The following is a 27,392-nucleotide window of genomic DNA, read 5'->3' as shown; positions in this document are numbered from 1 at the left end:
ATTTGTATTGTATGCAAATATCCTTCCGCCGTATGCAGGAAAATGAAAGGGAAGGAATACGACATATAACTAATACTTCTTCTGATCGTGTGTCAACATGTGTAAATCTTATTCTGCTCACTCCTACATCATCATACTTCTGGTTCTTACAAAGAAAGTACAATAGACACAGATTTTTTTTCAAGTCATGTTGTGTAATATTTCAACAGATGACAAACAGATTTGCTTTCAATATTTGGTTTTAGTGTTTGCTTTCTACTGTAGAGAGTATTCTTGTATATACAATGTCTGTATGCCAGGTCTATTGTGAATAAAAGCTTATAAAAGCGAGTTCATAGAGAGAAATAAAAGAAAATCTTCCTGGTAAAAGATTTTAGACTAAGGTATGCCTCAAGCAAATAGGTCAATCATTTGGTCTATTGGGAAGCGTCAAACTAACCACGTGCCATACTTAATGAAAACGCAGAAATTTCTAGGGAAGATAGTATTAAGGCTCAAGCTCAATTCTAGATTTGATTTCTAAGATTGTCTTAGAAATATTATACAGGGTGTTTCAAAACAACACCGACAACGTTTGGGAGGTGATTCCTGACACCAAGGTAAAACAAAAAGTATAGACCAACCTGGGTGCAGAAATCCGTCATTTCAGTTATAGGCTGCTGAAAACATGAAAAAAATGAATTTTAAAAGTCCATAGCTACAATATTATGGGACCTACCGTAGTCGGGTCAAGACTTTCCTTAGGAACTAATATGTGCGCTATCCAAAAATGCATGTTTCAGAATCCTGCGGTACTCACACAACAATTTTTATAGAGGGAGTTTGGCTACGAGCATATAATTTGAAGTACCTCTATGAAAATTGTTGCGGAAGTATCTTAGGGTTCTGAAACATGCATTTTTGGATAGCACACATATTAGTTCCTAAGCAAAATCTTGACCCGGCTATGGTAGGTCCCATAGTTTTGGAGTATGGACCTTTAACGTTTATTTTTTCATGTTTTCGGCAGAATATAACTCCGAAATGACGAATTTCTGCACCTAGATTGGTCTCTACTTTTCTGTCTTATCTTGGTGTCAGAAATCATCTCGTAAAAGTTGTCAGTGTTGTTTTGAAACACTCTATATAACTTCTCAGTAGATTTATGCGATGATAATTCCTAAACTTAACCAGTATCCTATTTAATGTCTTTGAATAAGTTTAATTAGTCAAGTATATTTAAGCTCTGTCTAGAGTTCGAAACATTCACAATCTTATATAACCATTATGGTCTCGCACGGTATGTTTATATCTGATACTAAAAGTGGCATGATGGTGCTTTCAGCTGCTTGAAAGACATATTCTCTTTATATGTAATACCAAAAATACCAAAAGAGTGGTTTAGTTTCATCTTTGTCATGGACATTTCTCGTAACATAACGATAGTCATGAGTATATGGAAGAAACCCGTGCGCAGCGACTACGGAATAAAAGGCATATTGTTCGCACGGCCATTATGGAGAGTACAGTGTTGTCAATAGCGTTATCTTGACGCTAGACAATGGTAACAGATGTGGGGCCTGTCTAAGTTGACGGTTTGACGATGTCTCCTAAACATTGCAGTAGCAGCACCCAAACCGACTTACATTGGCTCAGAATTGCGGACGTTTTCAGACTACAATAGGCGCTTAAACCCCGACTCTGATGTGCTGACAAGGGACATCACCCAATTGTCCGGCTCCGATTTCAATGTTTCTTTTTCCTAATAGAGGACATGTATTCATTACTTGTGATAACAGAAATTTTTGCCATGGTGCATGTTTTCTATTTTTCTATAATTTTTAAGAGTTGTGATGTGGTTAATAGAGATTACTGCAGAAGTCCCTTACTACCCTTTGTAAATGTTAATGAAAGAACAACCATGTAGATACTGTAGCGGCCGACCTGAGGCGCCTTCGGGCCGACCTAATTTTTTTGCTTTTCTTACTGTTATTAAATTCATAATTACTATTTAAAAACCTTTTAATTGCTTTATTGCCATGTAATTATTGCAGGTATTAGTCAATGTTAAATTTCTCTCTTTATATTTTGTTCTTTCTGTGGAATAACTAAGCCAGACGAATACTTAAAGTTAGCTGTTTTCTCGTAAGAGGAAACTCATATCTTTTTCTCCCCTCTTTGCATCTTGAGAAACAGATCTGAATTGGTAACCTATAACCTTCGATTCGCTGCACGTGCAAGGGAATATCTAACCCTTGTGTCTTATCTGAGAGTCTGATGTTATTTTCTGAATACTCTCATTGTCCTCTGTTTAAGCCCAGATGTTCTCAAAAACATGGTAGACGTATAATTAACATTTTGGCGCCGAAGTTGACACTTCGAAAATACTAAATATGTCTATTTTGACACCGTATAAAATAAGTGTCTTGGGAACACTTGTATTTTTGGTATCATTGTGAAACGATTAAGAAACCTGTAAAATCTGGATAAAGCTTGATTTTCTTTGTAATATCAAATTAACCTTTGACTTTTAATTTGGATATTATGTACTAGATGACGCTAAAGCCTTATACTGTTTGTAATAACGCGCATGCGTGACTATTCTAGTTAACACCCTAAATAGTCGTTTAGATTATCAGTACCCAATCTAAACGTAAAGACTAATTTCATTGCACACGAGTATCCGCCCTTTTGGGAAGATACCACCCTACTATACTCCCACGTACGTAACGTGTGAATAAACTCCCTGAATACAAAATAGCTGTACAAGCTGTTCTCAGGGGGAAAATCATTGTGTGTCTACGAGGCACGAGCTTCGTGCTCGTCGCCGGGGGCTCCGGCCCACTCTTCGGGCTCAGGCTTCTGTCCTTCGCCCGCCGGACTTGCGTTTCTTCTCTGACTTTGTTAGAGTCATAGAGAGAAGAACTTAGTGCATTCTCAGAGTGTGTTATTACACTGTGTTAGTGGAGAACTCCGTCATCTCCGTTCTCCTACCAAGGACCATCTCTGTTTTCATTTCGTGTGTGCAATACAGCAAGAACTTTGTTACTGTGCTGAACGTTGTTTCTAGTAAGTTTACTAGTGCATTCTCAGAGTGTGTTATTACACTGTGTTAGTGGAGAACTCCGTCATCTCCGTTCTCCTACCAAGGACCATCTCTGTTTTCATTTCGTGTATGCAATACAGCAAGAACTTAGTTACTGTGCTGAACGTTGTTTCTAGTAAGTTTACTACTACTACATGCAGGCAGTCGTAATTCAATCTCTTCATTGAACTGCCCTTGTTTCTCTTTTATCATTGGTCATATTCTGACCCCTCTCAAGTTTCACGCATACGCCACTAGACTTGTGCGTCATCTAAAGTTACCTCTGATGTATAACAACTTATTGCTTATCAACTCTTCTGCGCTGTACAAAAGCAACTTACAATAAAACTCATACTACTTCTAACTCGGCGTCCCAGTCATTTAAAACGCCTATCTAACGTTTTCAAAGTACGACCTCACCTACTTATATTCTCTCAGAAAGTACCTCCGAAGAAGCCGTTCGTCGAAGTCATTATTATCACATCTCTTTCGTTCTCTGGTTCCTACGAGAACCACTACACCAGTCACGCCTGTTGAGGACCGAACTCTTTATCTTCTGTAGTTGAGTGAACCATCACCCTTCTGTGTGTGTGTTCTGCGACTCCAGTACTATTCCTGCATTCGCCGTGAGAATTCCGATTGGAGAAAGAACTTCACTCTCCGTAGGAAGTGGAAGCATCTCGTTGGTTTTACCGCTCGAACCAATACAGACATCTTCTGGGAATTCTTGGTTGCAACGAACATCTTGTTACCACGCTAAGCTCAACTGGACTTATACAGGACTCGACGATATCTCCAGAGGCCACTTGGAACTCTTTCATCTATGTAGGTGTTCAATTGCGAGGTGAGTGATTTAAATTGTTTTAGTGATTTTAATTGTGCATCTTGATTCCTCGCATCGACTCAGAATCACGTCTACTTCTGTGCACCCAATATCCGATTTCAACGTTTGTGTTTTTATAAAGTGATTCTACAACTAAGGTTGTTAGCGATAACTATCTCTTCCATTTTTATTGTTTTATCGATTAAATTGTTATTAGGCTGAATTATTTAAGTATAGCCAAGCCTGACCTTGTCTTGTGAAGTTTATGTATTTGAGGTCCATTAAGTGTGTTAATAATCCTGTCTCCATTGCATTAGCTTTAATTTTAATTCATTGTTGTATAATACGTGCCTAATTATTAAGTTGTCGTCCCGCTACAAATATTTATTTCTTTGCACGAGTCCTAGTTGTCTATTATTTTGGTGTGCTAATTAATCTCGTTGTTGTGTGGGCTTCACGTTAACTAGTGACCCCCCTTTGGAGCCGCCACTGCCCTAAAGTGCTGGCAATTACCTGCGGGACATTCATGGATCAAGGCTCCCTTATAATCTCGTAAACTCGTGCTTGAACTTTGTAATTAATTATTGTCATACATAGGCACTCATCCTGCTCTCTCTCTCTCTATCAACTCACCTTGCCGACAGCCTGGTTAGTCGGACATTGTTTGAACAGGACGGACCTCCTCCTTACCGTACTAATAAATTGCCGAGCCCCATAGACTGCTCAGCTCCATTACATTTTTAATGTCAGGCTACTCTCTAAGTCAGTGATATTCTTGAGACCTTTCGTGGTCCTTTATTAATTATTCTGTTAGTTTGATTTCGGCTACCTTTGGTAGAGATATTGTCGCTAATAATCTCTTTTTATGTTCGTGACCTGTGGTGGGACTCCCTCACCAGTGGCCGCAAAAGTTCTGATCGCCTCCTGCCACCGGCCCCGACAATACATATAAGGCTTAGGGGAAGTCGTATGATACGTATGACCTTCACGGCAGCCATTTTGAATTAAAGTCAAGTTTTTTTTTTTTTAATGGGAATAGGGTAATATGATACATAATTTCTTGCTAGAATTTAATCAGAAAGATAGTGGTGAAGTTAGTTTTAAGATACGCCCATTTGGGGAAAAGTTACAGGCATATTAATTGTTTATACTTACTATGTGCGTAAGTCCCTTACCTCCGCTTCTAACCCTCGTATTAATGATAATAAGTGTATAGAAGCTTTGGTAATACATATTATGCCTAGGGGAAAGTGATACGGTAATGGTATCCTTGGCGACAGCCATTTTGAAATCCACAATTTTGAATTAAAATGAAGTTTGAAAAATGAAAACCATAGTATGTGACACCTCATTTTAATAGCAAATTTTCCCCAAAAGCCAATGGTATGCTTATTTTTGTTCTATAGGTAACCAGTATGAATTTAAGACTGCTTCTAATGTGCACCAAACATTCATTATTCAATCTTTCCAATTGGCAACATTTCTAAATTCCACCGCATGTTTTAAGATTCCAATTGGCACTTTGCTATTTTGACATGGCTCATGTTCTCTAAATTTATTATTTGGTCTAGGAATTAATTCGTGCGGTTGGTACGCACACATTGAAGCTGTAGTACAAACACAAAATACATAAATACCTTAAGAAAAATATTGTCCATCGCTAGCCACCACTTTCGCCCATCTGCCAGGCAATGTACGGATTCCGTGGCGAAAGAAGTCCTCATCCTTGGAAGCGATCCAGTCAGAGACCCATGTTTCGATATCTTCTGAAGAAGTAAACCGCTGTCCAATCAAATCGTTGTTCATGCAATCGAACAAGTAGTAGTCCGAAGGAGCAACGTCTGGTGAATACGGCGGGTGGGGTAAAACTTCCCATCCGACATTTTCTAAATAGGTTTTGACCGGTTTTGCGACATGTGGGCGAGCGTTATCATGTTGAACAATAAGTTTATCATGTCTGTTCTCCCATTCTGGTCGTGTTCTGGCCAGAGCTTGCTTCAAACGCATTAATTGTCGTCGATAACGTTCTCCATTCATAGTTTCACCCGGTTGCAGCAGCTTATAGTACACCACACCTTTCATATCCCACCATATGCACAGCATAACCTTTGCACAGTGAATATCTCGTTTTGGTTGTGATGGACCTGGTTCACCTGGTTTCACCCAGGCCTTTTTTCGTTTAGGGTTCTCGTAATGGATCCACTTCTCATCACCCGTAATAATTCGATGCAGAAACCCCTTTCTGCTCTGTCGTTGAAGCAGCAATTCGCAAATGGTTTTTCGTCTTTCAACGTCTCTGTCTTTCAATTCATGTGGAACCCAATGTGACATCTTTTGAATCATTCCCATGGCTTTCAAGCGTTTGGAGACTGTTGTTTGATCAACGCCTAATGCTGCTGCAAGTTGTTCCTGCGTTTGACACGAATCCTGCTCGAGCAATGCTGTCAATTCTTCGTCTTGAAATTTTTTTGGCTGTCCAGCTCGCTCTTGGTCTGCCAAGCCGAAATCACCACTTCTAAACCGTGCAAACCACTTCTGACACGTTCGCTCAGCTAGAGCATGGTCACCATACACTTCCACCAAAATACGATAACTTTCAGTCGCACTTTTCTGCATGTTAAAGTAATGCAGCAGGACACCCCGCAAAAACACTTTATCAGGCACAAATTGCGCCATGTTCACTTAACTACAAACTGGTGTTGTTGACGCTTTAATCCACTGCCCTATACTACGAACGATACGCGATGACAGGGGTTTGCAACACATGTGTGGATACACGGAACTGTGGGACGCTCCGTTCGTTGCGCCATCTCTTGTCCACCCGCACGAATTAATTCCTAGACCAAATACATTTTTTTAAAAGTTGCGATTTGTCAGTTCGTGAATAGTGTTGGGATAAGCATCCAGCAATCTTTCTAAATTTTGAAGACTTGCAGTGTAATTATTTATTTTAACCCAGAGTACATGAGGAACCAATGGACCTATGTGACGTAAAGAAATACAAATGAAATTATAACAAATTGGTGTTATACGAACACAAAATTATCATGAAATGCATTCGGAAGGGGGTCGGGCCGAGAACTTATCAGCCGACCCTCGTACATTATTATCTTTATCACATCTTAGATGTAGGCAAAACCGGTATTTCCATTTTGCCTACGCTACTCAACGAGAAATTTTTAGTGTCTGAGGGAATCTTCTTATAAAGATTCGTAAGAAGTGTTATTTCTTGACGTAATAACAGACTTTCCTTGAGTGGTTCAGTGAGAAAGGTGACTTATTAAGCAAAATTGTCAGGGTACGAAACATGAGTGGCTTACGTTACATCGGAATCAAAACAACAAATGGAATGGCGGCATTCAACTTCACCCAAGAAAGTATAGTGGGGTAGCATAATGAAAAAATCATGCATATTGTGATAAGAACATAAAATTTTGCACAGAGCTTACTAACATAGTTACAAATAAATTTTGACGTAGACCCCAAAAATCTGACGCCAATTACCTGGAATTCCAGGCGCTGGAACATCTGGAGCACTGGAGAACGGTATGTTATCGCTGGAATAGCCATTACGTGAAAACGGCTTGAAGTACAGAGCCAAAGTAAGACTCAAATGCAAGAGAAACAACAAGCCTTTAATTTAAATTCTATATTGTCTTAATTGCACATCATCCAGGACCGCACGAAAGGCTCAAAATTCATTAAAAAACAAAAAAAAAACCTATGGCGTACTTTTTCTTTGTGCTTTTTATTTGGTCACTTCATGAAGAAAATGTTACATAAAATAATAATAAAGTCAAAATTTAAATTAAGTAAACCACAGTTTCTTGCTGTAGTAATTGCATCAGTTTATAATAATTTACACATACCATCAGAGGCACACAAGGTTGTGCATGGAAGGAATAGGCCAGCACATTTACACATATTAGTGCACAAAGATTTGCATCCGCAACGAACAAGTTCTTGGCAGTGCTTGGAAAGTTCTGGTAGCACAGACCATAAAGGTGTATACCCTGAATCACTTCTTTTCCAGCCCCACTGTTCAGGATCTGGCAAATTAGGTTGTAGCGCAGACCACTGTGACCAAATATATCCTCCTTGCAAAATGGCTCTTTTCACATGTTGAAGAAGTGCAGCCTCAGTGGAAGGTACGCTTTCCAACTGACGACATTTCTTAGTTACAAGGATTCGACGACAGTCGTTTACATTTTGCAGATTGTTGGTGCGATCATATAGGTACACGGTGAAACCTTGCAATTTCATGAATGTAGTATCGTCTAATTTTAAAGGTGCATGTGAAAGTTCTACAAATGCAGCAGTAGTTTCTAGATTTGTCCGCCACGCTTCCCAAGCTGTTTTCTTTCCCCGACCTGCAAAGGCAGATACACTATCGCATCCGGTGAATGCGTGCTAAAACAGGATGTCGTCATAGATTTTTGTCCCTAGTTTCTCCGCGTACTGGTGAATAGGAAGAAAGCCTTTATGCTTACCAACACCATACTCAACCCACAGGTGGGACAGTAGTAGGTTGGGGAAAGCAGGCAAAGCCAGAACAACTATATCTGAATCTACCATTTTGATGATAATGGATTTATGGCCTGCTTTACTGGCATGTTTGGCATGCAGAAGCAACCTCGTATCGGCCTCTTCATGCGTGCACGGTGGTAGTGGACCGTGTGTATTTACGTCAAATGTACTCCATATGTCAATACCTTTAGTGCAAATAACAGTTTTCTCATTGGGTATTTTAGCCTCGTTCATAGATTCTGCAATTAAGTGAAAAAGACTTGTTTTGTTCTCTTCATTTTTCAAAAACAGATTCCAATTTTTCGGGATGGGAGTAGAGTTGACGAACTCGTGATGCTGACCCTCGTTTCTGTCCCTCTTCACTTTTTAAGCTATATTGCAAGTAACGATCACACACCAGATCTACTCTGCTCTTCTCTGATAGAATTGATGAAATATAAGGATGTACTTTCATCTGCAAGTAATCATGGAATGTTTGTGATGCTGACGGCTTCAACATATGGATGATAGCAGAGCCGTCCAATATCATACGTGTAGCAGGTGGAGGGGTAAATTGGGTATCGCCGTATTTTTCTAAACATGTAACTACATACAATTTAGTTCCTTTGCGTATGAATCCATCTTCAGAAATTGACGGACGATATCCCAGATTTTCATTAGCAAAAAAGTCGGATAGATCTCCCTGTCGACTCTGACATGCTTGAAGAGACGACTGAAGATAGCACAGTCATTTTATAATATGGATAGCTTACGGTGTTCAGGATTAAGTTTTTTCATTGTCTTGCGACAAAGAGCAAGGTTATTTCGTTTAATTGGTTCAAACAGTGATTTACTGCACAGCTGCAACCGTTCCTGTTCAAAACTTTTATACTGATCTCTTCCAAGAGTTTTAGCAATGTATACCGACGGACATCGGTATCATCGGACATTATAGAATTAGTCACAACACTAAAAAGATTGTCGCCATTCTCTAAGAACACACGTACCAGTTCTGTGACATCATTTGTAAATCGCATATTAGCACCAGATGATTCTTCGTGGCGTATTCTGAGATCATCATTATCAGAGATCAATCCACACTCTTCCTCAAAACCCGATACAAAAGTTTGGCAATTACAGTTCCGGACACCATACATTTTAGCAACGCACTTGAGTTGTCGAGAATTCCAATTACACCACCTTCAGACTTCACCGTCTTGTTGCACTGTTCGTGCATTTGATCATGTCCCATACAAGAATAAGGTCGACTTTGATACAGTAATTTGATACAAAATAACGTCAGAATAGTTTTCATTCCAAGAAAAAAGATTTTTCCTTTTTTCTTTCTTTTTTTCTTTTTTCTTTTCTTTTCTTCTTCTTCTTTTTTTTTGATATGTTATAACCAAACCTAATCAGATATATATCCACAAAATAGAACTCTGGAAGTAAATGGTCGAATGCATTCCGCAGATGTCGGGATTCACCCTTTTATTTTAAGAAAAAAAATCTATTCAAAAAATGACCATAATCCAAAATATTCAACAGCTAAGTTTTCTTTTATTCAGTATCTCACATCACAAACGCTGTTGTATCCCTAGTTGCTTAACCTCCACTTTCTAGAATCTAATCCAACCTAATGTTGGACATGTTATCGCTTGTTAGGATCACGTCAGTAACAATGTAAATAAACCACATTTTTAGACCTTCTCATACAGATTGCGAGAAAGTTATTCAGTAGTTGAGTAGGAATTTTTATATATTCTGGTAGCTTAAACAATGAAGATTCTTGTGATATATAAATCTTCTCTCAACTCTGTTTCTGTTAAACAAAAACTTTATAAACATTACCTGAATATCAGCATACATCCCAATGAACAGCAGAAAGAATGTCTGGTTATTTAAAGTTCCACCTTCAAGCTTCTTTCACACATATGCAATATTAAAAGGCTTTGTTGATGATAAATATAATTTGATTTTTCAAGACAACAACTCGTTTGTCAAATATAAATAGATTTCTTCAGTTACGGCGCAAATTTGCTATCATATTTTCAGCTGGGAGTCACTGTAGCCAGCCACTGAAGTTATCTACAAATATCTACTGGTACCTAGCCGCGCTTAATTTCTCACTGCTGCCTAAACATTTCAAACTGTATACTGGGAGGAAACACTTACATGCCTTTGTAATGTTTCCCTCGGTGTCAGATACGACCACTAGGTGGGTCACTTTTGCATTCATTTTTTGCTCACAAAATGATAAAGTGTGATGGCTGCAGGCGTTTATTCAATACTAACATGAACGGAAACCAGTGGTGTAGCGCATCACTTTAAATGCACATAGCTCCGAGACTATTGATCTCATATACACTAAAAGGATATCAACGCAAAGCTAAACGATTTTGCTAAACGATTTACAAGAGTGTTATTGCAATATCTGTTAAACCAAAGCTTCCAGATGGATAAAACCATAAACAAACGCCATAGTTTTTTTTTTTTTTTTGCTTTTAATGAATTTTGGGCCCCTCGTGCGGCCCTGGATGATGTGCAATTAAGACAATATAGAATTTAAATTAAAGGTTTATTATTTCTCTTGCATTTGAGTCTTACTTTGGCTCTGTAGGTCAAGCCGTTTTCACGTAATGGTTATTCCAGCGATAACATACCGTTCTCCAGTGCTCCAGATGTTCCAGCGCCTGGAATTCCAGGAAATTGGCGTCGAATTTTTGGGGTCTACGTCAGAATTTATTTGTTACTATATTAGTAGACTCTGTGCGAAATTTTATGTTCTTATCACAATATGCATGATTCTCATGAATTTTTCCCCTAATGCACTCCACTAGTAAAGTTGAAGCAAACAATTTCAACTCGGAAAATTATGTGTATTATGTTATGGGACAGAAACAGGGTGTTGCTTGTGGATTTTTCGCCGCATGATGAGACAATAAATGCTATAATATGTTGTGAGACCTTACAAAAACTGTACCATGGAATACAAAGCCAAAAGTGTGGCATGCTGAGTAAGGTAATCGTTTTGCTTCATGACAATGTTTGTCCGCACGCGGCAACTCAAATTCAAAATCTCATCGCATCATTGGACTGGGAACAACTTTATCACCCTCACTACAGTCCCGAGCTAGCGCCCAGTGACTACCACATATTCATGCATTTGAACAAGCATATGGGTGTCAGCGCCACGATGACAATGATGAGGTAAAAACGGCCGTGTTGCAATGGTTGTCAAATCAGGCGACAGACATTTGTATGATACGATAAGAGCCTTAATATTGGTGGAAATTATGTAGCAAAGTAAATTGAGGTACACCCATGTCCAAAATTATTGTCGCATGTCTATAAATATGTTGTTGTAGGAATATAATTTGATGACGAATTCGCCCGGTATTTCTTATAATGTTAGAATATGTACAATCGGCAAAGACATGTATGTGGCAAATTTCATGTCAAAAGAGGAGTAAATAAGAACAATAAAATGAAAATAAAACTTTCTTATCTATTTAGCAACATTTTGTTTTACTCATTCTAATTTTCGTATTTATATTTCTTTTCGTATGAAATTTACCACAAATATACATTTCTCGATTATACATATAGTATTAGTATTAAAAGTACCCTACAAAATCATTATCAAATTAATAATAATAATAATAATAATAATAATAATAATAATAATAATAATAATAATAATAATAATAATAATAACAGTAATAATAATAATAATAATAATAATAATAATAAATAAATAAATAAAATAAAAAATAACATAGCACCCAAAATTCCTAGCTTTAGTTATCGGGATTTATCAGGATAAAGGCCTATAATTAATCTTTGAATTAAAAATGTATTTTTTCTCATATACTATTCTTTTTACAGTGTTGCCGACTCATTTAAGTTTTTAATCTCCTGGACAGAACATCCTAATGCTATGATCAGGATTGAATATAATTATATGGTATAAAGTCCTTGATTTTTTTTTTTTTTTTTTTTTTTTTTTTTTTTTTTTTTTTTTTTAAGGGAATATGTATGCCGTGGAGGTGTCCGACATCGGACTGACTGGACAGCCCACGAGAACGAGAGTGCACCACGGAGAGAAATGCGTTTGTTGCTTGCTCGTGTAATGAATTTATGGGTAAATGCTGGAGGTCGATGAGTTATTGTGCAGCCACCACCAACATACCACTCGCTTAGTTAGCATTGGCGTTCTTGTACTTACTTGCATTTGACCTTGGAATTAATGTCTTTGCATTGTTGTCGCGCGAGAGAAAGAATTAAAAAAAAAAAAGCCAATGTGCATGAATCTTAAGCTCTCTCCCTGTCTTCGAAGACATAAGTCAATGTGCCTTCCTTCCACTTTGGGTGGTGAACCTGAAGGACAAGGTCTTCGCAACCACATGCTGAAGTAGACGACAGAGGTAGACCCAAAGCAGACAGCAATAACCACAAGCTACTACTTCTATAAATAGGTCCTCTCACTGGTCTAGTGGCGCCCTCGCTTGCATTTAATGCACGAGATCCCGCTTTCGATTCCCGGTGGGACAGTGATGCCAATTCATGAGGAAAGTCCCATATTGTAGGATTTTTGCATGTTAATTTCTCGAAAAGGGATAAAGGGGCTTCTCATGGAAATCGGCAGCAAGGTCCGTCGACCCTACTGTTGGGGGCGCGGTGGCTTAGTGGTAGAGCGTTCACCTCTGGTGCTTGGGGTCCCGGGTTCGATCCCAGCCTCCGCCACGTGAACTTTGTGGTGGACAAACACCGTGCTCGTGGGTTTTCTCGGGGTTCTCCCGTTTCCTCCCACTTTCTTCATTCCACCATTTCACTCATCTCTCATAATCACCGTCTTCTTTAGCCTAACCGGCATAACCGTGGGACGTAAAACTTAAAGATTTCATTTCATTTTCGACCCTACTGTTCCGTAAAAGCGCGGTCGACGGACCTTGAATCGGCAGGATATATAAGATTTTTAATGTATTGTATTTACTTCATCATTACCGACAAAAATTAATGCGCAGGAGGTAGACTAATATGTCTTAGTAGGCGTGACATCAGTAGACTACTAATTATCAAATTTTGTTATTATAAAATGTGTGCTACCCCTAGTATGGAAGTGATATACGCAGTGGATTAAGAATCTCAAGAAACAAATGCCAATGAATGTATGTTGTAATCTGATATTTAAAATAAAAAAAGAAAAAAAGAAAAGTGAAAGTAAACTATCAATAGAGGATTATGGAGAAGATAAATATATTCTTGGGACAATGAATCAATTGTAGAAAACCGCATCTTAAAAATCTCTTACCGTTTTTGCTCTGTGGATATTAGTATTGAAACCGAAAATAGTTGAACCGCTTTCGGTTTGCTACAGTGTTGCGGATAGTGGCGGTATGGTCTCTTGAGACTATGAATAGTTTACAGGAAACCACTTGTCACCATCTATTACCAGTTTTGTTCTATAGTGATAAGTGTTGAAACCGGAAGTGGCTAATTTGAACTACTTTCGGTTTGAATAGAGAGTTAAAGGATAAGATGGAACCTATGTTTGGGGGACAATGAACCAATTGCAGAAAACTGCATCTCGATATTTCTTAGCGTTTTTGCTCTGTGGAAATCAGTGTTCAAATTGGTTGTAATAGTAAATTTAAACTATTTCCGGTTTTGGTAGAAGTTTGGGAACATTCTTCGTCCCATGTTGCCTTGAGACACTGAATCGTTTGAAAGAAAAACACTGTTAGCTGTTTGTTTCCATTTTTGTTCTATGGCGATAAACGCTGAAACCGTAAATGGCTAATTTGAACCACTTTCGGTTTAAATAGAAGGCTAATAGATGAAATGAAATCTATTCTTGGGACACTGAATTGACCGCAGAAAAGCTGCTTTTCGATATCTCTGACCGTTTTTGCTTTCATAAATGCCGACAGAAGGACAAAGATGTTCTGTAAGACGACTCTTATATATAAAACTTCACTCAAAATAAGTTCGTAGGATGACAATAGATATCGCAACTATTGAAAAACCTACAGTATATGTTTAGGAAGTACTAAACATCATAGAAATGATAATTTCATAAAATCTGACATTTAGTTCGCAAGTTACAATGATTTTAGTGACCAATTTTTGAAATTTTCAAAAAATGGAAAAAATCTGAATTTCGTGTGTTGATAAAGCATTGCTTTTTAATGGGAAAAATACCGTTCAAGCAAAGCAATGGCTTGACAAATGTTATTCAAACAAATGGCAGAGGCAAATGTTAGAGAAGTGGTTTGCTGAATTTAAATGCGACCGTACGAACACGGATGATGCTGAACGCTAGGGTAACCCAAATTCGGCAGTTCTTCCAGAAAATATTAAAAGAAAAAAAGTCCATAAAATAATTTCGGCCAATCGTAAAGTGACGTTGCGTGAGATAGCTGATATCTTAAAGATATCAGAAGCAGTGTGTTCGCCATTTTGCATGAACATTTCTCCATGAGAAAGCTCTATTTCAAGTGGCTACCGCGTTTGCTCACAGTCGATCAAAAACAACAACGCGTCGACGATTCAGAGCGCGCTTTGGAGCTGATTGAGCGCAATAAAGAGGAGTTGGTATGTGACAATGATTGAATCATGGATCCATCACTAAACTCCAGACTCAAATCAGTAGTCAGCTGACTGGACAACAACCGCTGAAACCGCTCAAAGGGACCAAAAATGCAAATGACACTTGGTAAGGTTTTGGCCTCTGTATTTTTGGATGCGCACGGTATTTTATTCATCAATTACCTTGAGAAAGGAAGAACCATGAATAGCGAATATTATATGGCGTTATTGATGCGTTTGAAGGAAAAATTACGACAAAACGACCCTAAAATGAAGATGAAAAAAGTCTTTTTCACCAAGACAATACACCAAATCACAAGTCGATGGCAACAATGGCAACATGGCATGAATTGCACTTTGAATTGCTTCCCCATCCACTGTACTCTCCCGATCTGGTTCAAACAACTATTACCTGTTTGTGGACCTAAAAGGAGTGTTTCAGGGAAAGAGATTTAGTTCCAATAATGAAGTGACTGCCGAAACGGAAGCCTATTTTGAGGACAAAGTTAAATCGTTCTACAAAAAAGGCATCGAAATGTTAGAGAAGCGTTGGAATGAATATATCACTCTTAAAAGAGATTATGTTGATGAGTAAAGTCGAAGTTTGCCTAAAAGTTGCTGTTTTATTAGTCATTCTACGAACTTATTAAGTGATGAGTTACCGTAGTTTGGAAAGTCTAATAATAATAAAAACCGAACTACCAATAAATAAAATGAAAATGGCGTTGGAGACCCGGGTTCGATTCCCGGTGGGAGCTCATGTGGTTCGGACTTCCACGTTAATCAGTAGGTCCACGTCTCATATAGCCTCGCTGGTGAACGGGACGCTAAACTAAAATCAACTCAACTCAACTGAAATAAAATGAAAAACATTAAGAGAGATTTGAAAATTTCTCAAATTGAATTTGATTCATTTTGGTAGGGGAACCCTCATGAGTCACTCATACCTTCCCCTTGGTGCAAGCTTTGGTTCTTGGTAATGGTATTTTGAAAATATCATATCACCTTCATTTCTTATAATGTAATTTCATACGAGTGAACTATATAGTGTATAGGTTGTTTTGGAAGTAGATTTTTGTGTCAAAGAAAGGCGTGAAGAACATTGAAGTTGCCTAAGTGTTGCACATAAACTCTTGTACGTTAAGAGCAACGAAAAAAATGAAAAAAATAAACTATATGAACATGTACTGTGCGATACACCTGCAGCTATTGCATGTGAGCGTGTGTATATATATATATATATATATATATATATATATATATATATATATATATATATATATATATATATATATATATATATATATATATACGTTGTATATAAGAATTCTGCCGGCAGCGTTCATAAGTTATTATTATTGCTAGAGTCAATTGCTTTATGGGCTATTAAACTTTGTTCTTGTCTATTTAAATTCTACCATGCCTAACAACTAAAACACTAGAAATTTGATAAATAATTCCATTGAGTGTTAAGCCTAACGACATACCATGAAATTACTTCACTGTATTTTATAGGTTTGAAACTAACTCGGGTATAAGAACCAATACTATATGTATTACTGCGTCTGCACAGTGTTACCAAAGTCTCAAGTTATTATTTCCCTCTCAGAGGTTGATAATTAACCCTTTTCATCTTAAGAATTAAACTAAGCACTAACTATATTTGAAAAACCGAAAATGGTGCATAAAACTGTGAATACAATTTTGGATAGAAATGCACGAATTTTGGTACAGCAATGCATTCCGTAAGAATACACTTGATGGATCTTACCAGTGGCGGATCCAGAGGGGGCAATCGCCCCCCAGAAGAGGAAACTTTCTTATTTTATATATAAATAAAACCCATCCCAAAGTTTGGAGCTCTCAAAAGTAGCTCTAAGTAGCAGTATTACAACCCACCGTTCCCTCCCTTAGAAGTCCGTCCTGGATCCGCCCCTGGATCCTACTTAAGCTAATAAGAGCAATTATTTCAGGTTTTGCTTGGGGGAGGAGGGAGGAGAGGCAAGACTATCCACTGACATAAGTACTTTTACATATTTCATAAGTATTTTACTTTATTATTGATTAACATACTATGTTGATCAATATGTTGAGACACAATGTGTTGAGAAGAAATTGCTGTTCCTTTTAGCCATTACCAAACAGCGCTAACAACAATAACCATTTTTAAAGTATTGATTATGCATTTAATGCAAACAATTTGACTTTAGTCGTACTTTTTTCAATATTTTAATTTAACGTCCCACGATTATGCCATAGAGGCAAAGGGAGACAATGATTAAAGCAAATGATTGAAAAATTGGTGGAATGAGAAAGCAGGAGGAAACGGGAATACCCGGAGAAAACTCACAAACACGATGTTGTCTACCACATTTTAACTCGGCCAAGGTTCGAACCAGGAACCCTACGCACCAGAGGTAAGCGCTCTATTACTTGATACACCGTGGTCCACAGTCGTATTTTTTTTTAAATTGAATTCCTAGAACTAACTGTTAACTCGCTATGTTGCTAATTTGCATGATTCTCTCATTTGATTCCGAAGAGACTGAATTAAATCAATCCTGTTGAAATTCTACCTTTCTTTATATTTTGCTTTTAACGTAAGAACATTTGTCGCTAGAGGGCTGGACAAGACACGTGTTTCTTTTTCGTTATTGCAAGTTCCACTGTTATCATATTAGCGCTCTGATACTTTTCCCATACATATTGTATTTGCTCTTGGATTGTGATTAATATGAAATTATTGTATGAATACATTAAGTACACATAAATTCTCAACCCTGTGATCGCTTACAATTCCATCATTTCACAAACATAACAAAAAAAAAAAAAAAAAAAAAACCGACAACAGTTGATTCAAATTTAACATTACAATACGTATTACTTATCTCATTAGTATAGATAAATGTAATAAAGTGTTTTAAAATGTGCAAAGCACAATGAACACATATTTAGTTCTTTACATATATTTACATACTCCTACATATGTATTTACATACGTTCTATTTGGTGGAAACAACAAAAAAATTCACGTTTATCAGGCTATATATACAGGGTGTTTTAAAACAACACCGACAACGTTTGGGAGATGATTCCTGACACCAAGATAAGACAAAAAGTATAGACCAATCTGGGTGCACAAATGCTTCCTTTCGGAGTTATAGGCTGCCGAAAACATGAAAAAAAAAATGAAATTTAAAGGTCCATAGCTCCAAAACTATGGGACCTACCGTAGTCGGGTCAAGACTTCACTTAGGAACTAATATGTGCCCTACCCAAAAATAAGTGTTTCAGAATCCTAAGGTATTCACGCAACAATTTTTATACAGGCAGTTTGGCTACGGGTATTTAATTGGAAGTACTCACCAACTACCTCTATAAAAACTGTTGCAGAAGGACCACAGGATCCTGAAACTTGGATATTTGGATAGGTTCATACTTGTTCCTAAGTGAAGTCTTGACCCGACTACGGTAGGTCCCATAGTTTCGGAGCTATGGACCTTTAAAGTTCGTTTTTTTTATGTTTTCGGCAGCCTATAACTCCGAAAGGACGCATTTGTGCACCCAGGTTGGTCTATACTTTTTGTTTTATCTTGGTGTCAGGAATCACTTCCCAAACGTTGTCGGTGTTGTTTCAAACACCCTGTATATATATATATATGTGTGTGTGTGTGTGTGGTGGGGAGAAAAGTTGTTTTGATATCCGATCATCTTATCTCGAATGAGCTATGGATACTAGAAGAAAATAGAGTATTACGCATGCTATATCACCTTTCTCTTTGTAGGGTCAAAATTTGACGAAACTTTTATTTTGAAGACATAGTAAAAGGAATAATAACAATTACAGTAGGAATTTCTAGTAGAACAATTTTCCATTGTTGAATAAGCCAGAGAGTGTATCAATTTAAGGCCAATTATTCATCATTATATAGATTTTCTGCCATTATCGGCGAGTCACTTGCTCAACTGAGAAGCCTCCAAGCTCCATTGTCTTCTGTTAATCTCTTCAACTTCACGTACCATTTTTCTGTTTTGATACCGTCCATTAATTGTACCCTTCTTTGCCCCCTCCCTCTCTCCCCTGACACCATACCCTGTAGTACATCCCTCATAATACAGTTCCTTTTTAGTCAATATCCCAATCAGTTTCTCTTCCTCTTTTTAGTAATATATAAAATTGTTCTTTTCTCCCGGACCATTTCTAACATTCTCTCATTCGCTTCCCGATTGATCCATCTAATTCCCTCCAGTGTTTTCCATTCCAGTGTTTTTCCATCATTTTTGCGTAATATCCATGTTTCTGAACCATACAGTAGAATACAGCACACGAAGTTTCTCAACGCTTTATTCAAGTCTCCACAAAATATTCTTTTCTTCCTCGTAAAGGCTTTTTTCGCCATTCCTACTCTTGTTTTTATTTCATATTCACACTTCATATCATTACTACTAGTATTACCCACGTAGGTATCGAAAACTAGTCACCTGTTCTATTTGCTTCCCTCCTACTTCTATATTTGTCACTGACCACTTCGTTCCAATCACCATGTTTTTTTCTTGTAACATTTATTTTCATCCTGTATTCTTCACAGCTTTTCCTCAAGTTTTCTAATATTTTATTGATTTTCTCTTCAAATTCTGCAACAAGCAACATATCTTCCGCAAACCGTATACACCAAATCATCCTACCTCCTACTGTAATGCTATCTTCATTTTGAAGGTTCTTCTTTTTTCTATCTCTTCTAGGTAAATATTAAATAACGTAGGCGTGAGACAGAATCGGCAGTGGCGGATCTAGGCCAGGGCCGGAGGGCGTAGGCCCCCCAGTTTTTTCAGTGACAAAATAATTAAAGCTAATATTTACATATTTTTGAAAGTTTATATATACCAATCATAGTCTGGGTACTGGCTGCCCCCCCCCAGTTTTTACCTTCTAGATCCGCCACTGACATCCGTGTCGAACTCCCCTTCCAACTGCACTCCCCTTTGTCATTTCCTTCCCTATTCTAACACTTACCTTTCGTTCATATACAAGTTTCTTACGCCAATTATTATAACATGATAATTACTTCACCAAAGAGATTTAGTGGAAATTTATTCGTGCTAACTTTATACAAAAAAAAAAAAAGTCTAACGTATGAACCTATTAGCGTTTAATGGGAAGGAATGTCCAAAGATGAGACACACACCGATAGGTAGATTTCATTGAACTGAACAAAATGGTGGGGGCACGGTGGCTCAGTGGTAGAGCGCTTACCTCTAATGTGTGGGTGTCCCTGGTTCGAATCTCGGCCAAGTAAGTTTGTGGTGGACAACATCGTGTCCGTGGGTTTTTTCTCCACCAATTCTTCCATCCTCATTTACTGGCCTTAATCATTTGCCTCCTTTAGCCTTAATCATCGAACCGGTGCGAACCGGCACAAGGATATATCACCAGGCCCGTATCCAGGGGGGTCTAGGGGGCCGCTCCCCCTAAATTTTTACTGGCCCCCTCTAAAATTTTCACAATAAGCTTGCAAATGAACTATAATATGCAATGAACTATAATATTTTTTGGATAGGCCCCCCCTATCTTTCACCGTTCCCCCCTACATTTTCGAGCTGGCTACGGGCCTGTATACCATCACGTGCGCCGTGCTATCAATAGGGTACACATTGAGATCTACTGAATTACATATTTTCTTCTCCCGATTTAGTTTACATTACTAATGCGCTTACTTCATTCAGCGTATCAACTACAGTATTTGAGTTGCTCAACGCAATAAAGTGATTGTCACTTTGTATCGTATTAACATTAAAAATCAAACTCCGCCATTCTTTCGCGGAGATCCTACCCTCTGTTTTCATACAAAAATATTACCTGATATTTCGTTTTTAGTAAGGAAATAAGGATTTTACTTATTTGACATGTATGATCATATTATAGCAGTGTCTAAGGTCTAAAATGCTTATTTTTCAAACATGTTTAGGCCTAAATAGTAGAGTTCTAGTTTGTTTTATTTTTTAATGATCAAACTGAGATAAAAACATTTTACATGCACTTTACACTTCATACTCTTGTACCTATGTATTGTTCGATATTATCCACCACTCTTCGAATACCACCTACAAATTCTCTCTCGTCAATGCGTACGTAGGTTGAATAGAGAAATAACTCGTCGGATAGAAAAGGAAAGTGTGATTTTTCTCAATGTAGTCGTGGTACAGGCATTCCTGTGCGTGAGTGGGTGAAATTTCGATTAGATAAGACATTTAAGTAATTGAAGGTAAAGAGGGAAAAAAATAAATGAAAGAAAAAGTAAACAAAAAGTATAGAGAAACTGGTTCAATGCGGGAGTGGTTTACCTTGGCCAGATACATTGACACGCTGTCGTTAGAAACAGAGAGAGAGAGAGAGGGGGGATAAATAGACCTAATAACACGGACAATTTGTTGAGATAATATTTAAAAGAGGCTACCAACATACTTAGTGCGATAGGATTTCTCGCTATTACTCATAACAACCTGTCCTGCATTTCTCCCATTTCCTCTTTTTCTTTCTTTTCTTTTTTTAAAGTAAGGAGAACAAATTTATGCATGATTTAATCGATTCTAAGGGAGTCGTTCAGGTCGAGGGAGGACTAATTTCTAGGTAGGTAATCATCATCTTCATACGTATTCTGCCATTATTGACAGGTCACTTGCTGCAACTGAGAAGCTTCCATGCTCCACGGTCTTTCGCCAATCTCTTCGTCTTCACGTACGATTTTTCTGTTGTGATATCAATCATTAATTGCAGTCTCCTTCGCCCTCTCCATCTCTTTCCTGTCACCATACTCTCTAGCCCGTTCCTCATGATATAGTTCTTTTTTAGCCAATGTCCCAACCAGTTTCTCTTCCTCTTCTTAATAATATCTAACATTTTCTCTTCTTCCCCACCATTTCTAACACTGTCTCTACCTACGATTGATGATAGGTAAAGAGTAACTTTATTTCTTATATATAACTCAAGGTAGGTTTGTCATCGACATAATAATGCATTATTAGGAACTGAACTGAAGACTTACGTTTCACACCTGAGCCATGTTAAACGGAGACCTTTTAAGTAATTTAAATTAATGCAAGTTTTGCTGACATAGAAAACGTAGTTTAGAATTGATTAGAAATATGGGAATAGAAATTTAAAGATAAAATTTGATAACACAGAAACAATTTACAATAAGAACTTAATGATTTCATGTTGAATAATTGAAAAATTACAGAGCATTGTATGGATTGGTATGATTTAAAGATTAGAGAAGACAATGCATAATTACTTATTTTTGGTAACAGTGATAAGCAGAATCTTTGATGGACAGAATGACGGAGTAGAAAAACTAATGATGAATAATTTGACTTGCAGAGTTTTGTTAAAATAAAACTTTTAATATTCGGAAGAGAATCCGGTAGTATTTATATGCTTTTTTTGTTATGTTAACATTTTTATACATTTTTTTTTTTTGCGTTTTTTAGTTTTACAAGTTATAGTCGGTCATTTGCATTGTAGAAGTTAAGGCACTTTAAATTTTTTTATTGGATTATGAATCCTAAAAAAAATATTTAAATTGCCTCCACTTTATACATTTCCTATTTTATACACATTTAAAAATTCAATTAAATATTTTATTTAATTACACATTGTAATACACAATAATATATATATACGTTTATCAAAATAGTGGGAACGTCTGAAATTTTCAAACAGTGATGGTACGTGCATTACCTGGTCTTTACACTATGCTAGGTAATTGTCTGTAGTACGTCAGAGGAAAAGTTGAACAAAGGCGTATGTTGAAGCGAGTAGATAGTGATGATGCAACATGAGATAGCTCTCTGAGATTTAAAAAGATGCCAAATTGCGAGTGCATAATAAGTTGACGTCAAGTGTATTTAAAGTTGGTTTAAAGGGACAAGTTTCGCCGATAGATGGCACTACTGTCTTCGTATCTTTCCCATGTATTTTTTTCTTTCACGAAAATTCAATATTTCTCTTACAAATTTCAACCTACAGACTTCAATTTTTTTAGAAAAGAAACTTCATAATCTATCAAAGGCAATAATCCGTGCCGGTTTTTTATTTAGAATTTTCTTCATTGTTGAAATGGTTTGATTGTTGAAATGGATATCCAAACTTTTAACAATAGAATTGTTTCAACAATGAAGAAAATTCTAAATTAAAAAATCGGCACGGATTGTTCCCTTTAATAGGTTATGAAGTTCTTTCTCTAGAAATTTGAAGTCTCTAGGTTGAAATTTATAAAAGAAATTGTAAATTTTCGTGAAAGGTAAAAAATACATGGGAGAGATACGAAGACTGTAATGACATCTGTCGGCAAAACTTGTACCTTTACAGTAACCTTAAGGTGGCCAGTTTGTTAGATGTACTGCGAGAAACAGTATCCAGGATAATAACAACCTACAGAACACCGACGAGGAGTAATAACGGACAAAAAGGAGTATTGAAGAAGATTGCCATCAGGACTATAGTGAATGCAGAAAAGCTACTGCGGAACCAGATCAGCCTATTGCAATAATCACAGCCCGACCTAAATTCCATAACCTGTACATCTGCTACCGAATTGCAATTTCCAAGCCACCGATCACAGAAAAAAAAAAACAAAAAAAAAAAAAAAAAACGAGAAAATATAAAATGCACTTCCAACAAGAGGCCGTATTATGCATGGCGGATGGCCAACGAAGGTTATGCTCCGAACTGTCTCTTCCCTATCGTGAAGCATGTTGGTGGCACTGTGATGCTGTGAACCGCAATTTCCTAACATTCAGTAGGTCCTTGATCATACGCACAGAACGCATTACTGCCATTGAAAATGACCATGTGTATTTTATGGTCCAGATGTTGATTGCGACCAATGACTTAATTTACCAACATGACAACGCGCCAACTCACACTCTTGGAATTGTTGAGCCATTGCTACATGAATATCGGGATGAATTGCAATTCCTCTGCAGGCCGACCCAATCAATAGACCTCAAACTTATTGAACACCTGTGGTTAGTTCTGAAACTCAGTCTTCGGATCATATATATCCTTTTCCATCCTGAGTGCTGCACTACAGGAGGAATGGTTCAATATTTCCCCTGAAAACCATTCATGACTTATTTGTCTCCATTGCACGACAAATCTAAGCTGTTCTGCAGGCTACGGCGATTCCACGCCGTATTAATTATGTTTACTTTGGGTGTTTTCATTATTTTCATAACTATCTGTATATGCCTGTAAGTGTGTAGAAATCATGCTTGTTTTGTTTTGCATACTAAAATTTCATGATTGTTAATAAATTTTAGCAGGTAAAGTTCTCAGACAAAAAATAATTCTGGAATATAAGGAATAATGATGGAATGGATCACGAACTTTATGACCCACGTCCAGTCAGACGCGGTGAACCGGATTGACCCACGATCCGGAGTGACCCTCTGACTCTGATGGACCCATGACCCGGACAGACCCATAATTCGGAGTGACTGTTTAACAGACAGATCCATGATCCATTATTCGGAATGACTGTCTCTGACCCTGTCAGATCCATGGCCCATGATTCGAAGTGACTCTGTCTGACCCGGACGGATCCATGACACGGACAGGCCCATGGTCCGCAGATGAAACGTCATCATACATATGGGGAATATGTGTGGACTAATAATGCAATTCTAACAAAGATGATTCTCTCTCGTCTTATTGGCTATTCACTAAATATATTTTTTTCTCGCTTGTTTGCATCTATGTGTGATAGATATTGCACTGATAGGTAACTACAAGGATAAAACAGACTACAAACGCGTCTGAATCACAGAAAAAACTAAGCTAAATATTTCTCTTATGAGAGAAAGTCAAAGTTTAATTGACCTGTGAAACGTATCGTTTAGTACATGAAACATATTACTGAGCCCAAACAGTGTTCTGTTAATTCTATTTGTATATAATGTTTTTAAAAACACCGAATGGGGAAACGAATAAACATGAAATTATATTTGAAATATCCAAAGCGTGGTAAATTTATTAAGAAATGTCACACCGAGAATCATACAAATGAATGTTAAAGATCGAGTTGTAAACATCATTAATCAATTATAAATTTATGCAATAATGCTGCAGAGCTGATACGTTGTATTTCGGCTGTTTCTGGGTCATCGGGCCTTTTCGGGTAACCAAGTCTGTCTGGCTCTGTCCTGATCTGACTGGATCACCGAATCAGCCTGGGTTACCACGTCTCTCTGGGTCACCGGATCAATTTGGGTTACCACGTCTCTCTGGGTCTCCGGGTCTGTCCTGATATGACTGGGTCACCGAATCTGTCTGGGTTACCACGTCTGTTTGGGTCTCCGATTCTGTCCTGATGTGACTGGGATACTGTCTCTGGGCCTGACTGGCATGACCCGGAGTGACCGGAGCGACCCAGTGACCAAGATTCGAAACGACATCATTCACATGGAGAGTATATGTGACACTATTAATGTAATTCTGACAAACACTTTTCTCTGCTCTCTCATAAGCTTTTCACTAAAAATGATTTTTCTCTCTTGCTTGTTTCTTGCGTATGTATCAAAACTATGCAATGAAAGTTAACTACAAAGTTTATTAGAGCACCAACTCATAATATATTTGGGCACGTACGTTGCAGGTACTTGACCCTGGAGTCACGTTTGAGGCATCCAAATTGCTAAACAATATTTTTTTATCCGGAAAATTTCAAGAATGTCCCGGATTTCCATAAAATTTTACATCCGTAAGACATGTATGTGATTATCATTTAAAAGCATGATTAATTCCAAAGATAATGACGACCGTAACAACCGTCTAACATAATTAGGCTACGCACAGAAGCTTCTTATTTTTTAAATGAATTTCCCACTGCATTTTTGATTTAAAAATATTTTTTATCTTCATCCCTCCATCCCTACTCTTTATCTTCATTATTTCAATAATTCGCTAAACGTCTCAAGGAAATGATATATGTTAGACTTGGAATATCTTCCATGCAGATATCTGCATTTTAGGCCCTGTTAGTGGCGCCAAAATAGATGACTGGATTTTCATTTTTTGAAAACTTCCAAAGAATTTCCCATTTCACTGGCCGAGACAGGTGTATATTATATCATTTGAAAGCATGATATATTCCAAAGATAAAATGGGCCCCACAGCTGGTCTAGTGGCTAGCATATAGGCTACACCTTAGTCCACGTGGTCCTGGGTTCGATTCTCAGTGAGAAAGTGCATAAAATTTACTTCACGATCATTCACTCTAATTAATCATCCATCTCGTTTAACCTAAAAGGCTTAACTGTAGAACGTTAAACTAAAAAAAAAAAAAAAAAAAAAAAAAATCCAAATATAATGTTGTATGTACCAACTATGAATCCAACATAATTACGGCAGGAATAGTAGCTATTTAACTAGTGACGACATCAGCTATAATTTCTTGGAAGAAAGGGAAAAGCCATGGGAGCCTGAAGGAGGAGCAGCCCCCCCTGACTCACGAAAATGTATTAAATTTCTTAAGATCTTCTTCAAACAAATAAAATATAGGCTACCAGACGTAATACAGCAATCAGGAGATGCCCCCCCCCCCTAGAAAATTTTCTTCGGGCGCAGCTGTTTTCTTGTATACCGAAAATAGAAGTTTTATATTATTTGTCCTGCGTTATAACACATTATGTCTTCGGGGACAGTTGAGGGGATGGACGATGTCAAGGGGGTGTCGTCCCCTATAGCGTTGTCATTGTATTTAACTGAAAGTCTAAAATATCTTTTAAGAATCCGTGATTTGAAAGGGTTCCCGAAATGTTGTATTTTTTAACTTACTGCTTGCTTTGTTCGGACATATTGAACTGGAATCGGAATTTAGTGTTAGAATAATAATGAAATAAAGGCAAAGTATGTACTTACCTTGCAACATTGAGGACAGTCTATTGTTCCATTCGTGTCCAGCGCTTATCAATGCTTGTATTGTGTTTTACCACTGTCACTGGTCACTTGCAATAAGAACAACCACCTTATTGAGCTCACTGAAAGCATTTGAGCTTTTACTACATAACAAGAACTCTTATTCTTTTTCTTAACGCCACGGAATTTAAAATAAAAAGAACGAAACAATTTACTCCCAAGTTTGAAATAGCATTTGCATGTGACGTTATTTTATTTTGTTATCACACGGACTTACTCAACACCTTTTTTTCCTTTTTCTTCCCGTCTTATTTCGCTCGACTCCTGCAGCCAGCATTGCTTTGACTTTTACAGATATTAAACTTGCACGTGGTTTCTCGTTTACAAGGTTAGACACTGTCGCTGTTAAAACGAATGACGGGGTGTTAGGGGAAGGGGGCTAGGTATGAAAAAAAAAAAAAAGCCGGCTCACACAGTGGTACCAAAGGAATCTT

At 37.5% G+C, this 27,392-nt stretch overlaps 1 protein-coding gene across 1 annotated transcript in view; it reads left to right on the top strand.

Moving 5' to 3' along the window:
- Nucleotides 1-2,398: 2,398 nt before the first annotated feature.
- LOC145681174 (uncharacterized) overlaps nt 2,399-27,392 on the top strand; it is a 396,630-nt gene continuing 371,636 nt past the window's right edge. The window contains exon 1 of the mRNA XM_081752648.1: nt 2,399-3,908. The gene's annotated coding sequence lies outside the window, so the exon portion shown is untranslated. The remainder of the gene's footprint in view (nt 3,909-27,392) is intronic.

The sequence above is a fragment of the Thermobia domestica genome, chromosome 3 (assembly GCF_964235325.1).
Source record: "Thermobia domestica chromosome 3, izTheDome1.hap1.1, whole genome shotgun sequence".
Lineage (NCBI taxonomy): Eukaryota > Metazoa > Arthropoda > Insecta > Zygentoma > Lepismatidae > Thermobia > Thermobia domestica.
This window is presented reverse-complemented; position numbering and strand designations above follow the sequence as displayed.